The sequence below is a fragment of the Equus quagga genome, chromosome 1 (assembly GCF_021613505.1).
Source record: "Equus quagga isolate Etosha38 chromosome 1, UCLA_HA_Equagga_1.0, whole genome shotgun sequence".
NCBI lineage: Eukaryota > Metazoa > Chordata > Mammalia > Perissodactyla > Equidae > Equus > Equus quagga.
The window spans coordinates 170,580,644-170,596,230 of NC_060267.1; the positions used below are offsets into that span (position 1 = coordinate 170,580,644).

Below are 15,587 nucleotides of genomic sequence, written 5' to 3' on the forward strand. Positions count from 1 at the left end.
TTTGAGGAAGGGAGGGAGAGAAGGAGGAAGGGGGAATAAGCCTATCAGGAAAGGATTTCTGGAAAAGGCATCACCTAAGTTCTGAGTCATGAATCGCCTCTCTGTACATCAGGAAGACAAGAACTGTGCTTTAATGTCTTTATACCCATATTGTATGACTCACTGTAGATATTCAATAAAAGTTTGAATGATTCACAATGAATAAAATTATATGAAAACACTTGCCAATCTATCTGTTTCTCACCAAAGAAGCAAACATGCACCCATAGCTGGCACCAAAAACTATAAATACTATCTAAATATCAACGTATTTGATCTGTAAACTCATCAGCTAGGGGAAAGCACGAATTATCCTAATAATCAGTTGAGAGATGAGGCAAAAGAAACCTGCTGATGACACACTTACGTTTTTCAAAACTAAAGACTTTCGAGGGGCAGGCCCAGTGGCACAGCGGTTAAGTGCGCATGTTCCACTTCAGAGGCCTGGGGTTCACTGGTTCGGATCCCGGTGCGGACATGGCACCGCTTGCACACCATGCTGTGGTAGGCGTCCCACATATAAAAAGTAGAGGAAGATGGGCACGGATGTTAGCTCAGGACCAGGCTTCCCCAGGAAAAAGGAGGAGAATTGGCAGTGGTTAGCTCAGGGCTAATCTTCCTCAAAAAAAAAAATGACTTTCGAATCAAAAACTCTCCATTACTTGATTCAGAGTTGATTTCTTGATTTTTTCAACATGGACTAAAAAATTTACAGGAATCTTAGTAACCAGGTCCAAGACACTAATTTTACAATGAAGAAACTGAGGCTCAGAGCGATAATGACTCAAAAGACACACAGCTACTTAGTGGTAGAGCTGTAATTAAAACTCAGGTCTCTGGCCCTATATTACTTTTCTCTCTCCTACACCACACTGTTTTTACATTTATAAAATAAAATCGTAAATATCCATAACTTAAAAACTCTCATACTAACCAGAGTTTTGTTCTCTGTACCCCATTTTTATGAGAGGAAAAAGCAGTAATCTATCATCTTATTTTGTCTAGGAACCTACTCAAAGAGGTCATTTTCAGGATATGTTTTGCTCTTGATAAAGATTCATTCCTAGTCTCTCTATTTGAAAATTATACATGCAAAGCTAATATTCATAAATAATAAGCTTGATACAGCCATCAAAATTTCTCAACTAACAAGAAAGCATTACAATGCCTTTCCAGGATGTAGCACTTCCTAAAGAAAGAAAAAGAGCCTCATTTTTTAAATATGTTTAACAATAAGCAGAAAACTCTGGCTATAACCCTCATCTCTCAGTTAACCAGAGTACCTCATCCTCTGGCCATTCTCATTAATAAACTTTTAATCTATTGCTAGCTCTAAGTGCTGATAAGAACCAACTAATTAAAATTCTTTGCTTATGGAAAGTAACCTCATCATTTATCTAGATTATAATCTTATCCACCTTTTAAATTTAAGATCAATGTCCCCTGTATTTATGTACAATGCAATATAGTCTAATAGTTAAAAAAGCTAACTTTTTAACCTCTACAGCAACCCATCCAGAGGCATGTTTTTATTATTCCCATGTTACATATGAGAAAACCGAGGTTTAGAGAGGTTAAAGAATTTCCCTAAGTTAACACGGCCTAGGAAGGGGCTGAGTTAGAATTTGACACAAGCAGTGTGACTCAGGTGCTAGGAATTCTCTTGGACAATGGACAATGGCTTTCTTAGCCAATTATCATGTGACAGCGCTTCCAGAATCCATGAACATACAAACTTTTTAACTATCCCTAGCAGTACAAGGTAAACAATAAAGCATTTTCTTCCCAAAAGTTAATTTAGGCTGTAACAATAAAGTAGAACACAGCTTAAGATGTTGTTTAGCTTTTATATCTTGCATTATGTCATAAGAATTTGTGCACATTTCCTACCTTGTACGATCTCTTTGTACTACTTTGTAGTATCTTTGTTCTAGTGGAGAACAAAAGCGGCCTGCCTCTCAGTGCTGTAAATGAGGTAGGAAAAATAATAACCCGATATAATCAGGGTCAACAGAACTTTAGGATAAAAGAGGGAATCGGTACCTCAAAAGAGACAACCAGGTCATACTCACACTTGACTATGTATAAAATACTTTTTTTCTGCCTCTCTAAGACTGAGGAGATGGTGAGTGTTGTCTCTACCTGGATCTCTAAACCAGTTCAACAACTATGAAGAGACATCTTGCCAGAGGGCCTAATAACAGTGCAGTTAATATTTAGTTATTAATATTATCTTGATCAGAAAATAAAAGAACGCTGCAGAAAAATTCTGATTCATTTTTGTTACCTCCTGACATATAAAAATTATTTGACCTGATAGGGAAAGGGGCATCTCCTCTTACCTTTGCACTTTATGCTTCCAAAGTAACCCGAACCTAACCCCCTCCACAACATTTCATGTATTATTCCTGTTAGTTTGTTTTGTTGCTCTGGAGTTTTTGTTTTGGTTTTTAACTTCTCTCAACAGAATAGAAGCAAAACCTATGTATTTATCAACTTTGTACACTAGCCAGGGAGTAGGCACCCATACAGGTATTTGTTGAAAGAACCTTAACTGGTTCCCAAGATGGAGTTGAGACAACTGAGGCTCCAGAAATTAAATGTCCCACCAAAGATCACACAACAATTATATGGAACAAGGAAGAAAACCAAATCTCTGTAAAATAAACTTCAAAGTGCAATGGATTTCAACATGCAGAAATGAGGCTGAAAGAAAAATGGCCTTTTAAGAGATTTAGAGTCTGGGTTCTGAGAGTAAACCTGGGTTTAAATCCTGGATCTATCATTTATTGGCTGTGTGGCCTTTGGATGATTAGTCTACAACATTATATAGGATACTATGCCTTATGAAAACCACTACTTACCAAATCTTATGGTGCCAACAATAAATGCAATAGTGCATTTGCAATAAATGAAAATACACAGAGGGTGATAAATGCTGGGTGAAGTTATCAAGAAAGATTTTACACAGATCCTGCAACTCAGTATTTATTGGCTTTTTCTGCTTTTCCTTTCTTTATGAATTATATTATACAGTACAACACATAAAACCTAGATAACAGTCTAAAGAATCATAAAGCAAAATCTCCATGTAACTACACAAAGGTCAAGAAATAGAATGCTGCAAAAGCTTCTCTACAATGTGCCCCTCCCTCATCACAAACTTGGAAAGTTTAATCTAATAAATTTAATTAATTTGAGATTAAATAAATTTAACTTGTAACACAGATGTTATCAATGTAACAATAACTACCTCTCAAAGATATTGTAAAGTGTTTATTGATACACAGTAAATGCTCAATGAGTTTTTTCTTACACACATATACACCAGAACACAGACATGGGGGGAAGAACACATACAAGTATGTAATCCAATTTGGTGAGAGCCTAAAACCCATAGTGAAGCACAGTGCAGAGATGGAGCTGGAAAGCTAGGCTGGGGCCATGTAAGAAAAAGAAGAAAAACTTAAAAAGTAAATAACACATACAAAATTGAGAAAATTCAATGGGCAGTTTTGGGAAACTAATCTCCATGGGTCTCTCACTTTTCTGCATGTCTTGAAAACAGAAGCACCAATTGCCTTTGTTCCAATCTTTTCAAGGATATTTATATAGCGAACAGTCTTGGAAAAGAGACATAACCTCTCCATCACAGAAAAGGAGAGGCATCCTCACTACCCATTATAAAGAGCTGTTTCTCTAAGCTTTGAATTCCTCTTCTGTAACACAATCCACTCGACATGCAGGTATCAGATCTTCACACTACCCTGTGCAAATGGGTTCAGAGATCTGACGCAAATGATGATTCTGTGCCTACTCCTATTGCTATAATGCATTGTTCTTAATCTCTGACCAAGGAGGCTCATGGTTCCTATCAGCATCCATTAAACTGTGGCAGGTTAACTTATGAAGCCTACAAGTAAGGGTAAAATCTCAGATCCTCCACAGTTCTTGACAGGCATTAACATATAACCAATGTTTATTACAATTGAAAAAGAGATTTCACTTCCATATTGTCAAGAAGGCTGAAAAAGCAAAACTCAATTATATGCTGTGTTCAACAGGTACATTTTGAATGTAAATTAAAGAGTTTTAAGTAACCAGATTGAAAAAAATATACTATGGAAACATTAAGCTCAAGAAAAGTTGGAGTGGATAAACAAAATTTATAAGCCCTTACCCAAACTAACTAAGAAAAAAAGAGAAGACTCGAGTAAATAAAATTAGAAATGAAAGGGGAGAAACTACAACAGACACCACAGAAATACAAAGGATTATAGGAGAATACTATGAAAAGCAATACACCAACAAACTTACTAATCTCGAAGAAATAAATTCTTAGAATTATACAACCTCCCAAAACTGAATCAAAAAGAAATAGAGAATGTGAATAGATCAATCACAAGCAAAGAGATTGAAACAGTAATCAAAAACCTCCTGAAAATCGAAAGTCCAGGACCAGACAGCTTCTCTGGTGAATTCTATCAAACATTCAAAGATTTAATTCCTATCCTTCTCAAATTATTCTGAAAAACTGAAGAGGATGGAATACTTCCTAACTCATGTTACAAGGCCAACATTACCCTGATACCAAAACCAGACAAGGACAACAAAGAAAAGGAATATTACAGGCCATATATTACTGATGAACATAGATGCAAAAATCCTCAACAAAATAGTAGCAAATTGAATACAACATACACATTAAAAGGATCATACACCATGATCAAGTGAGATTTATTCCAGGGATACAGGAATGGTTCACCATCAGCAAATCAATGTGATAGACCACATTAACAAAACGAGGAATAAAAATCACATTACCATCTCAAATGACGCAGAGAAAGCATTTGACAAGATCCAACATCCATTTATGATAAAAACTCTCAATAAAATAGGTATACAAGGAAAGTTCCTCAACATGATAAAGGCCACATATGACAAACCCACAGTCAGTGTCATCCTTAATGCTGAAAAACTGAAAGCCATTCCTCTGGGAATAGGAAAAAGACAAAAGGGCTTATTCCCACCACTCTCATTCAACACAGGACTGGAAGTTCTAGCCAGAGCAATTAGGCAAGAAAAAGAAATAAAAGAGATCCAAACTCGAAAGGAAGAAGTAAAACTCTCACTGTTTGTGGATGACATGATTCTATACGTAGAAAACCCTAAAGAATCCACTAGAAAACTATCAAAAATAATCAATAACTAAAACAAAGCTGAAGGGTACAAAATCAACATACGAAAATCAGTTGTGAGACAGCCCTGACGACCTAGTGGTTAAAGGTCAGCACTCTCACCACTTTAATGACCCAGGTTCATTTCCCGATTACAGAACCACACCTCCCATCTGTCAGTTACCACAGTGTGGTGGCAGCGCACTTAGAAGAACTAGAAGGACTTAAACTAGAACATACAACTGTGCGCTGGGGCTTTGGGAGGGGGAGAAAAAAAGATAGGCAACAGAAGTTAGCTCAGGGCACATCTTTCCCTGCAAAATAAGTCAGATGCATTTCATTACACTAATAATGAACTAGTTAAAAGAGAGGTCAAGAGTACAATCCCATTTACAGTTGCAACAAAAAAGATAAAATGCCTAGAAATAAATTTAACCAAGGAGGGGAAACACTTATACACTGAAAACTATAAGACATTATTGAAAGAAATAGAAGAAGACATAAAGAAATGGAAAAATATTCCATGCTTATGGCGTGGAAGAATAAACATGGTTAAAATGTCCATATTACCTAAAGCAATCTACAGATTCAGTGCAATCCCAATCAGAATCCCAATAACATTCTTCACGGAAATAGAACAAAATCCTAAAATTTATATGGAACAACAAAAGACTCCAAATAGCCAAAACAATTCTGAGAAAAAAGTAAAAGTTGGAGGTATCACATTCCCTGAATTCAAGCTATACTACAAAGTTATAGTAATCAAAACTGCATGGTACTGGTAGAAAAACACATACACAGATCAACGGAACAGAACTGGGGGCTCCGAAGTAAACCACACAAACATGGACAGCTAATCTTTGACAGAGGAACTAAGAACATAAAATCAAAAAAGAAAAGTCTCTTCAATAAGTGATGCTGGGAAAACTGGACAACCACATGCAAAAGAATGAAAGTACACCATTATCTTACACTGTACACAAAAATTAACTGAAAATGGATTAAAGACTTGAATGTAAGACGAAACTATAAAACTCCTAAAAGAAAATATAGGCAGTACACTCTCTGACATCAGTCTTGGTGGCATCTTTTCAAACACCGTATCAACTCAGGCAAGGGAAACAAAAGAAAAAATAAATAAATGGGACTACATCAGATTAACAAGCTACTGCACAGCAAAGCACACCATCAACAAAATGAAAAGATAATCCAGCAAGTGGGAGAAAATATTTGCAAATCACATATCTGACAAGGGGTTAATTTCCAAAATATATAAAGAACTCACACAACTCAACAACAAAAAAAAAACAACCCAATCAAAAAATGGGCAGACGATATGAACAGACATTTTTCCAAAGAAGATATACAGATGGCCAAGAGGCACATGAAAATATGTTCAACATCACTAATCATCAGGGAAATGCAAATCAAAATTATAGTAAAATATCACCTCATACTGTCAGAATGGCTATAGTTAACAAGATAAGAAATAACAAGTGTTGGAGAGGATGTGGAGAAAAGGCAACCTACATACACTGCTGGTGGAAATGCAATCTGGTACAGCCAAGACAGAAAGGACTATGGAGATTTCTCAAAAACTTAAAAATAGAATTATACGATCCAGCTATCTCACTACTGGGTATTTATCCAAAGAACATTAAATCAAAAATTCAAAGAGATCTATGCATCCCTCTGCTCATCGCAACATTATTCACAATAGCCAAGACAGGGAAGCAACCCAAGCGCCCATCAACAGATGAACGGATAAAGATGTGGTACACATATACAATGAAATACTACTCAGCCATAAAAAATGACAAAATTGTGCCATTTGCAACAACATGGATGGACCTTGAGGGTATTATGCTAAGTGAAATAAGTCAGAGAAAGACAAATACCATATGATTTCACTCATAGGTGGCAGATAAACACATGGATAAGGAGAACAGATTAGTGGTTACCAGAGGGGAGGGAGTGGGAGGAGAGAGGTTGAAAGGGGTAAAGGGGCACATATGTATGATGATGAAGAAAAACTACACCGTTGATGGTGAACACAATGCAGTCTATACAGAAAATGAAATATAACATCATACACCTGAAACTTACACAATGTTATAAGCCAATACAACCTCAATAAAACAAAAAAGTCAGAGTGGCTATATTAATATCAAATAAAGTAGACTTCAAGACAAAGACTATCACCAGGGATAAAGAAGAACATTTCATGATGATGAAATGGTCAATTCATCAGGAAGACATAATAACCCTAAATTTTATGTGTCTAATAACAAACCTTCAGAACACGAGGCACAAATTGACAGGATTAAGGGACAGACAATTCCACAGTCATAGTTGGATATTTTGACATCTCTCTCAGCAACTGATAGAACTAGACCCCCTCTCCCACCAAAAAACAGTAAAGACATAAATGATTTGAAAAATACCATCAAAACACCTTTATTTAGGGGCCGGCCCAGCAGTGTAGTGGTTAAGTTAACGCCCTCCGCTTTGGCGACCCAGAGTTCCCAGGTTCGGATCCCAGGCGTGGACCTACACACCACTTATCAAGCCATGCTGTAGTGGCGTCCCACATACAAAATAGAGGAAGACTGGCACAGATGTTAGCTCGGTGACAATCTTTCTCACCACACACACAAAAAAACCTTTTATCTAATTGACTATTACAGAATACTATACCCAACAACTGCAGAATACACATTGTTTTCAAGTGTGAAAGGTACATTTACCAAGATAGGCCATATGCTGGACCATAAAACAAGGTTCAATAAATTTAAAAGGATTAAAATCATAAGAGTATATTATATTCTCTGACATCAAAGTGAAATTAAGTTAGAAATCAATAACAATAAGATATCTAAAATAATCCCAAATATTTTGAAATTAAACATTCTTAAGTAATTCAAAGGTCAAAGAAGAAATCAAAGCAAATGGGAAATTATTTCAAAGTGAACGATAATAAAAATATAACATACCAAAATCTGTGGGATACAGTTCTCAGACGAAAATCTATAGCTTTGAATGCTTATATTAGAAAAAAAGAAATGTCTGGAATCTATGACCTAGAAAAAGGAGAGCAAAATACATGCAAGAAAGAAAATCATAAAGAACAGAAACAAATGAGATGGAAAAGACAGAGAAAAGTAGCAGTGTTATTATTCAAAAAGATATCTAAATTGATTAAACCAGGAATCAGACTGATCAAGAAAAAAAAAATTAACAACACCAGAAATTAAAGAGGAGTTATCACCACAGACCCTACAGACATTTGAAGGATAACAACAGAACCTTACAACTTATGTCAACAAATGAAATGAAACAAACAAATTTCTTTAAAAATAAAACTTAGCAAAACTGACATAAGAGGAAACAAAATCTGAATAGCCCTATGTCTACTAAAAAAAACTGAATTTAAATTTGTTACCAAAAACCTTCCCACACAGAAAATTCCAAGTCCAGATAGTATCACTGATGAACTTTTACAAATACTCAAGGAAGATTAACATCAATATTACACAAACTCTTTCAGTAAACAGAGGGAACACCTCTCAACTTATTTTATGAGGCCATCATAATCTTAATACTGAAACCTGACAATGACATTACAACCAAAGAAAACTACAAAGCAATATCCCTCATGAAGAATACTCCCAAGCCCCTAACAAAACATTAAATATAAAAAAGACAATACACTGTTAAGTGAGGTTATCCTAGGAATCAAGATTATTTTAATTTTTGAAAACTACCATTTATTTATCCATTCTACCACTGATGGATACTTTGTTTCTAAATTTTGGCTACTGCAAACAGGGCTACTGTGAACATTTTTGTTCACATATCCTGGTATACAAGCATTCTTCTCATCAGGAATGTAAAGACAGAAGTACAACTGCTAGGTTTAAGGGACATGTATCTTCAATTTACTACATAAAATAAATTCCTTTGCAAAATGACTGTGTCAATTTACACTCCCGCCAAGAGTGGGAGTGTAATTTCTCTACATTCTCACTAACACTTGATATCAGCAGAATTTTTAATGTTTGCCAATCTGATGGAAGTGAAATGGTTTCTTCTTATGGTTTTACTTTGCACTCTCCTGATTACCAATGAGATTGTAATTCAGCGCTTTTCCAACTGTAGGTTACTGTGAGTCATGATATCCTACAGGTGAATTGCAAAGAGCAGTCTTAATTTTTTTAAAAAATCAGAATATATCAAGAGTGCGCTGCATAAAGGTCAATTGCGATTTCATGAAACCCTTATTTCCATTGTGTGTTTGTACTAGATCAAATTGTAAAATGTTTTTCTAACTGTGAGCTTCTAAGAAGTTACAAGCCATTATGATATTTGTTTAATGACAGCAAAACTCCTTAGAGACATTTGGGCAACTAACTGGTGCATCAATTAGGCCCACAGCACAAAGGAACGCATTATATAAAGAAGGTAGGACTTGCCATATCCTTCAAGCACCAACTGACAAGAACAGAGAACTAGAAGAGAAAGGGAAAAAAACCTAATGGAAGCAATAAGACGTGTATTATATGGAGAAAAGATTCTATAAAACCAACTGGTCTAACTATGACCTACTTAAAGCTCACTTAAAAAGAATCACATTTCTCAATAAGACAAGGTTTCACTCAGCACTAAAAGACAGGAAGCTAGGATCCTATACTCCTAACTATCAAAACGACAGAAAATTGATCCCTCCTCCTCTGTAGACACAACCCTAAACCCTTCCTCAAGAATCATTTCATTCTAGGGCTTATGCAACAGCTTTCTTTTAGGTCTCTGCTCCCTACTTTTGCCTACAGAGCGTCACAGTAGCAAGAATCATCTAAATTCTAATGATTCATATTTCTATTCAGCTGATAAAGATTTACCAAGGCCCTAATATATCACCTCTCTATTAAGAAATTGAGCTATATCTCCCTAACAATTTTAATTCCTGGTTATATTCTTTAAAGCTTAATATCCTTAACTAAAACTGTCCTAACTGCCTCCTCTTGAAAATATTTTGCTTCTTGGACTGTTAAAGCATCCCACATAGCATGACCAAACTTCTGCTACCTTCTTCCTTCCATCAATAACTTCCCTACTCTGCCACTTTCAAATAAATATTCTTTTTCATAAGAATTCCCTCCTCACAAGCTGCTGGACCAATCGCACCAAAGCAGCTGTCTGGTGCAATGAGTGTGTGAACCTGTGACTTAACAGGAGTGTGATGTTAAGAGTTTAAATTCCTTAACTTCTCTGAAATTCAATCTCATCTCTAAAATGGGCAAAACAACAGGTATCAAAGAACAGTGAGAACTACATAATCTCTCCTATTGCCTTCCTTCTTTTTACCCAAGTTTTATTTTAGTTTTTATTTTTAATTTCCTCTAAGTGAAACAAAATACTTTTATACAAGGAGGCACTTAAACTGAAGTACCAGGAAATACGGGAAAGGAAAAAGCATGAAGAAAAGACAGAATAAGTACAAGTAAACTTATCAAGTGAGATTATTACTCTTCCTATGTGCTCTCCTTGTATGTCCCGATTGTAAAGAGGAAAATGTAAAGATATTTCTCTCCCCACAGCAGGCAAAATTCTAAGAACCCTCAATGACCCACACCCTTGTATAATCCCCTCCCTTGAGTGTGGGAGAGACCTGTAGATACAATAAAATATCACTGGGGTCGGCCTGGTGGTGCAGCGGTTAAGTTCGGGTTAAGTTCACATGTTCCGCTTCTTGGCAGCCCAGGGTTAGCCCGGTTCGGATCCTGGGTGCGGACACGGCACCACTTGGCAAAAAGCCATGCTGTGGTAGGCGTCCTATGTATAAAGTAGAGGAAGATGGGCATGGATATTAGCTCAGGGCCAGTCATCCTCAGCAAAAAGAGGAGGATTGGCAGCAGTTAGCTCACAGCTAATCTTCCTCAAAATTAATTAATTAATTAATTAAAATATCACTGCTGTGATTATTATATGGCAAATACATTTTTTGCATATGTATTTAAGGTCCCTAATCAGTTGAGTTCACCAAAAAAGAGATTATCCTGGGTGGGTATGACCTAATCAGATGAGCTTTAAAAAGGGGTCTTAAAAGGAAATCTAAGGGTTAGAGACAAAGGAAGTCAGAGACAGGCTCCTGCCTACCTGGATGAAAGTAAATAGCCATGTTGTAAAGTGTCTATGTGGACACCTCATCAGGAGCTGAGAATGGTCCCTGGCCAACAGCGAGCAGGATGGTGACTTCAGTCATACAGCCACAAGGAAATTAACTGTACCAACAAGTAGTGAGCATAGAAGACGACCCTGCGCCTTAGATGAGGAATGCAGCCACAGCTGACATCTTGATTTCAGCCTCGTGAGATGGTGAACAGAAAGGCCCAGCTACACAGTACCCAGATTTCTGACCTACAGAAACTGTGATATAATAAATGGGTGCTGTTTAAGCTGCTAAATGTGTAGTACTTTGCTATACATCAAAGGAAAACTAATACACTCTCTCAACATAGGACAAAGCAGCAAAGGAAAAAAAGGAGGAAGAGAAATGTATCTTTTTTTCCAAAGTGCATTATATCTCCTTACAGCATTGATTATGAAGATACACAGATCCAGAATCGAGGAAAAAAAGACTAAAACTGTATAAAACTGCATAAATTTTTAAAGTTTTAACAATTAAAGATGTGTGTGTTTGCGTATGTATTTAAGGTCTTAGGTAAAAAAGATGTGTGTCTTTTCCACACACATCTTCTTAAACAACTACCATATAATTTATTGCTTTCATTTTAGTGATGAGGAAAGTAAGGCTCAAAGAGCGACATCCCAAAGATCACAAATCTAGGAAATGTTTAAAGTAACTTCAGGCCAGGGCTCTCTTTCCCCTACACCACAGCCGCCTTAAGGCTTTAACAGAGCCATGCAAATCAACAGTAATTTTATTACTGTCTTCAAAGGAAGCAATCCTAGTAGTGTAACAATTTTCCATACTTCACATCCCTTCAAACATCTTTAGAATGTCAGAACTTCAAAACTAAAGTGGATGAAATTTCTACTCAAAAGCAGTTTGGATGTAAAAATGACCATTGGTAGACCACTCGAATCAATTTAAAGTACATTCTGAAAACGTAAAAAAAAAAATTTAACAAAAACACCTGTAGGTTTTTTACAACTTTATTTAGATAGCAAACAATTTGTGTTTATAAGCATTCTCAAAAATCAAAAGCAAGTAAACAACCTTTCCGGATCTTTCAATATTTCCCCCGTCGGGCAAATTTCTTCTAGTCTGAATTCTTTATACATCATAAATATGAGAACGCGGTACAATAATACACCATACAATAAACAAGTCGTTTTTATTTTCAGCGTTGTGCATATTTCCCTAAGTGCTTCACCATCAGAATTTGCAATTTTCTTTTAAAAAACACAGAAAACTAAAAGGTGGAGTCATATTCAAATTCCACATGAGTTACAAATCACGCAACTTTCTTTATGCCAATTCAAATACTTTCACAAACACTAACTACATTTGCTAAGATGCAAAATATAGTCTTTTCTAGTCACAACTACAAGAAGGAACAAACTATACTCATCATCTTAACACCAACTTTAACAGCAAATAATTCGCTATCGTCCCATACAAATAGCATTGTTTTGAGTCTATCAGCTTCCAAAACCACCTCATGATTTATATACCCGGGGCACGATTCTTTGCAATGTGAAGAGAATCGATATCATTTCAAATGTGGGTAGAAGGGGTGACGTGACAATCCTAACACTCGAAAATTTCTTCGTCCCTACAGCACGCAGAAGCAGCCGGTTCGGACTCTCCAATCGACGCCCTGGTCCAACTCCAGGCACTCCAGTTTCCCAGCTCTTCACCCCGCCCCCACCCCAAGAAAGGAGGGAAAACAACTTTTATTGGCCTCGTCTCCCGGGGGACTGGCAAACTAGCGGGCCAGCGCTCGGGCCTCTGGACACGTTTCACAAGGAGGCCTCCGTCGGGGGCGGGGAGGGCAGATAGCGGGGAGGCCCGGCCCCGACGCCCCCTCTGCCCCGGCCGCCAACCCCCTGCCCCACCCCACCAACAGGCCTGGGCCGGCCGCCACGGCCAGCCACCCCCAGGCCTCTGCGCCGAGGCGAGCTCGTCGTCATGTGACGACGCTACCGCTAAAACACCGCAGAAACGCAGGGCGGCGGGCGGCGGAAGGCATTCGCAGCAGCCCGCCTCGGCCCGGCCCCGCCGGGCGCGGGCGAGTCCCGAGAGTCCGGGCGGGGGGGCGGAGGGCGGGCTTGGCGGCGGGCCCGAGCGCGCCACAAAGGCTTCCGCGCCCGTCGCCGTAGTGCCCGAGCGGGCGGGGGCACAATTTTCGGGCCCGCGGGAGGGGTGGGGAACGACGAGGGCTCCGGGGTGCCCGCCGCGCCCACAGCCGCCCCCCCGGGCGCCCGAACGGCCGGCGACCGCCGCGCCCCGCACAGGCCCGCGCTACCTCCCTCCCCCGCGCGGGGCCCGCGCCCGGCCCGCCCGCTCCCCGCTCGCGCTCCCTCGCTCTCGCCCGGCCTCCATCTTGGATCGGCGCTTCCAACCCCCGCGCCGCTGCCGCCGCATTCCCCCTCTTTCCCGCCCCCCGCCGCCGTCGCCGCCGCCCGCACTCACCTCAGCTGCCCATCCGGGCGCCGCCGGCCGTCGACCTAGTTTCCCCCCAAAAGTCTCCGGTGTGTTATTCCCGATGTGGGGGGGTTGTTACGGGGTGGTCGCCGGGGGTTCGGGAGCGGGGGCCGCGCCTTCAACGGAGCTGCAATCCTAACCCGCCATCTGGTGGCATTTTCCACACGCCAATGGCGCCGCTGCAGACTTGGGTCCGGACCGCCCTCTGCTGGCCGCGGTGCTTACTGCCTCGCTGACGGGACGGGCCTGCCCGGAAAAGGGAGGGAGCTGAGGCGCGAGCTGGGGGCCGCAGCGGGGACGCGCGCAAACGCTTTCCTGTGGGGATTGCGCGCACGCGCACCAGCGGCGCGGGAAACGTGGCCGCTGCGTGGCGGCCCCGCCCCCGCACGGAGCGCTAGCCCAGCTCAGCCAATCGCGAGCGGCGGGTACTTCTCGATGAGGGCGCTGTGGACAGTTCGAGGGCCTCACAAGGCGGGCGGAAGGACGGCCAACGCGGCGCCTGCGCGCCCGGCTAACCGAGTTGCCGCCCGCCATTTTTGGAGCTTTTTCTAGACCTGGGAGGGAAACCCGCCTTCGGCTCCTTCGCGGAGGCTCCTCCCCACGTCGCGCGACTGGCGCGTCTTTGCAGTCCCACCGTGCTCCTGGTGCCCCCAACCCCCGCCCAGGACGGGCGCCGCGGAAACGGGAGGGAGTAGAGACACAAAACCTTGATCCTGCCTCTCCAGGGGTTAACGAGGGCCTCAGAGTTTAGCATTGTATTAGCGATTTATTGTTGACTGTTGACGAGGCACTTTCCCGGCGAGGGTGAAAAGGTTGCGAGAGCTGTTTGGGACCTCCCTCGCCGCCGATCTGGACGCTACAGTGCCCGCCCCGGGCCGATTGGCGTCGTCCCTGCCTCTCTAAAGCAGCATCCTCTCCGTGGTGCCGGCTTTGCATAAGGCGGCAGCATTGGCTAGTTAGTGAGAAAGCAATGTAGTTAGACTAGGAAAATACAGCCTCAGCTTTGGAATTAGCTTTCTCCTCCCACAGCCTAGGACTCTCTCAGTGGCTCTGAAACGGACGTGAGAATCCTAGCCTTGTAGCTTCCAAAAAAGAAATAATTGACTAACGTGAGATCGTGACCAAAATATCCCGTTGAATGTGGCCTCTTCCCTAACCATCAGCCTGTCCGTGGCCGTGGCTCTTAGCTTTCACCTGCTCACAACTTGTCAATACAAAGGAGAATCCTTAATGCCCCAGGTCATCAACCCCGTTTATGACTAAATTCTCTGTTGCTATAGCCAGCTCTGTTTCAGTATTGCCTTAGCATCGCCCAACTTCTAAATAGTCTTCAGGGCCAATCTCCACTAGTTCACCCGTATTTCTGGTTTCCCTCCCAAAAGTCACAAGGCTTATAGCTTTTCACTGGAGGAAGTCACAACCGACCTGGTTGGGTTATAAATTCGTGTCTGGAATATAATTTGTTTTACTGATCTCTGGCTGAATTCCTATCATGTTCTCCGCAAAGACTATTCCTATGTTTCCTTGTTATAAAAGGTGCCAGTCCCAATCCATACTAATAGATAACTTCATCTGGTTTCCTGGGACCAAAGCAGTGGGACTCCAATTCTGGTTTGATATTCTCTCCATCTTAAAATATCTGTAGTTACATCCTGTTCATGATCTCAAAAATTTTCACCAAATTAACCCATTCTCCCCTT

The 15,587-nt window shown here is 40.5% G+C and overlaps 1 protein-coding gene across 2 annotated transcripts in view; it reads right to left on the bottom strand.

Moving 5' to 3' along the window:
* Positions 1 to 14,090, bottom strand: part of STAG1 (stromal antigen 1) — a 366,619-nt gene extending 352,529 nt beyond the window's left edge. Inside the window, exon 1 of one of the 2 annotated variants that reach the window (XM_046647396.1) lies at positions 13,876 to 14,090. The gene's annotated coding sequence lies outside the window, so the exon portion shown is untranslated. The remainder of the gene's footprint in view (positions 1 to 13,875) is intronic. The other variant, XM_046647405.1, reaches the window with a different exon arrangement.
* Between the last annotated feature and the right edge of the window lie 1,497 nt (positions 14,091 to 15,587).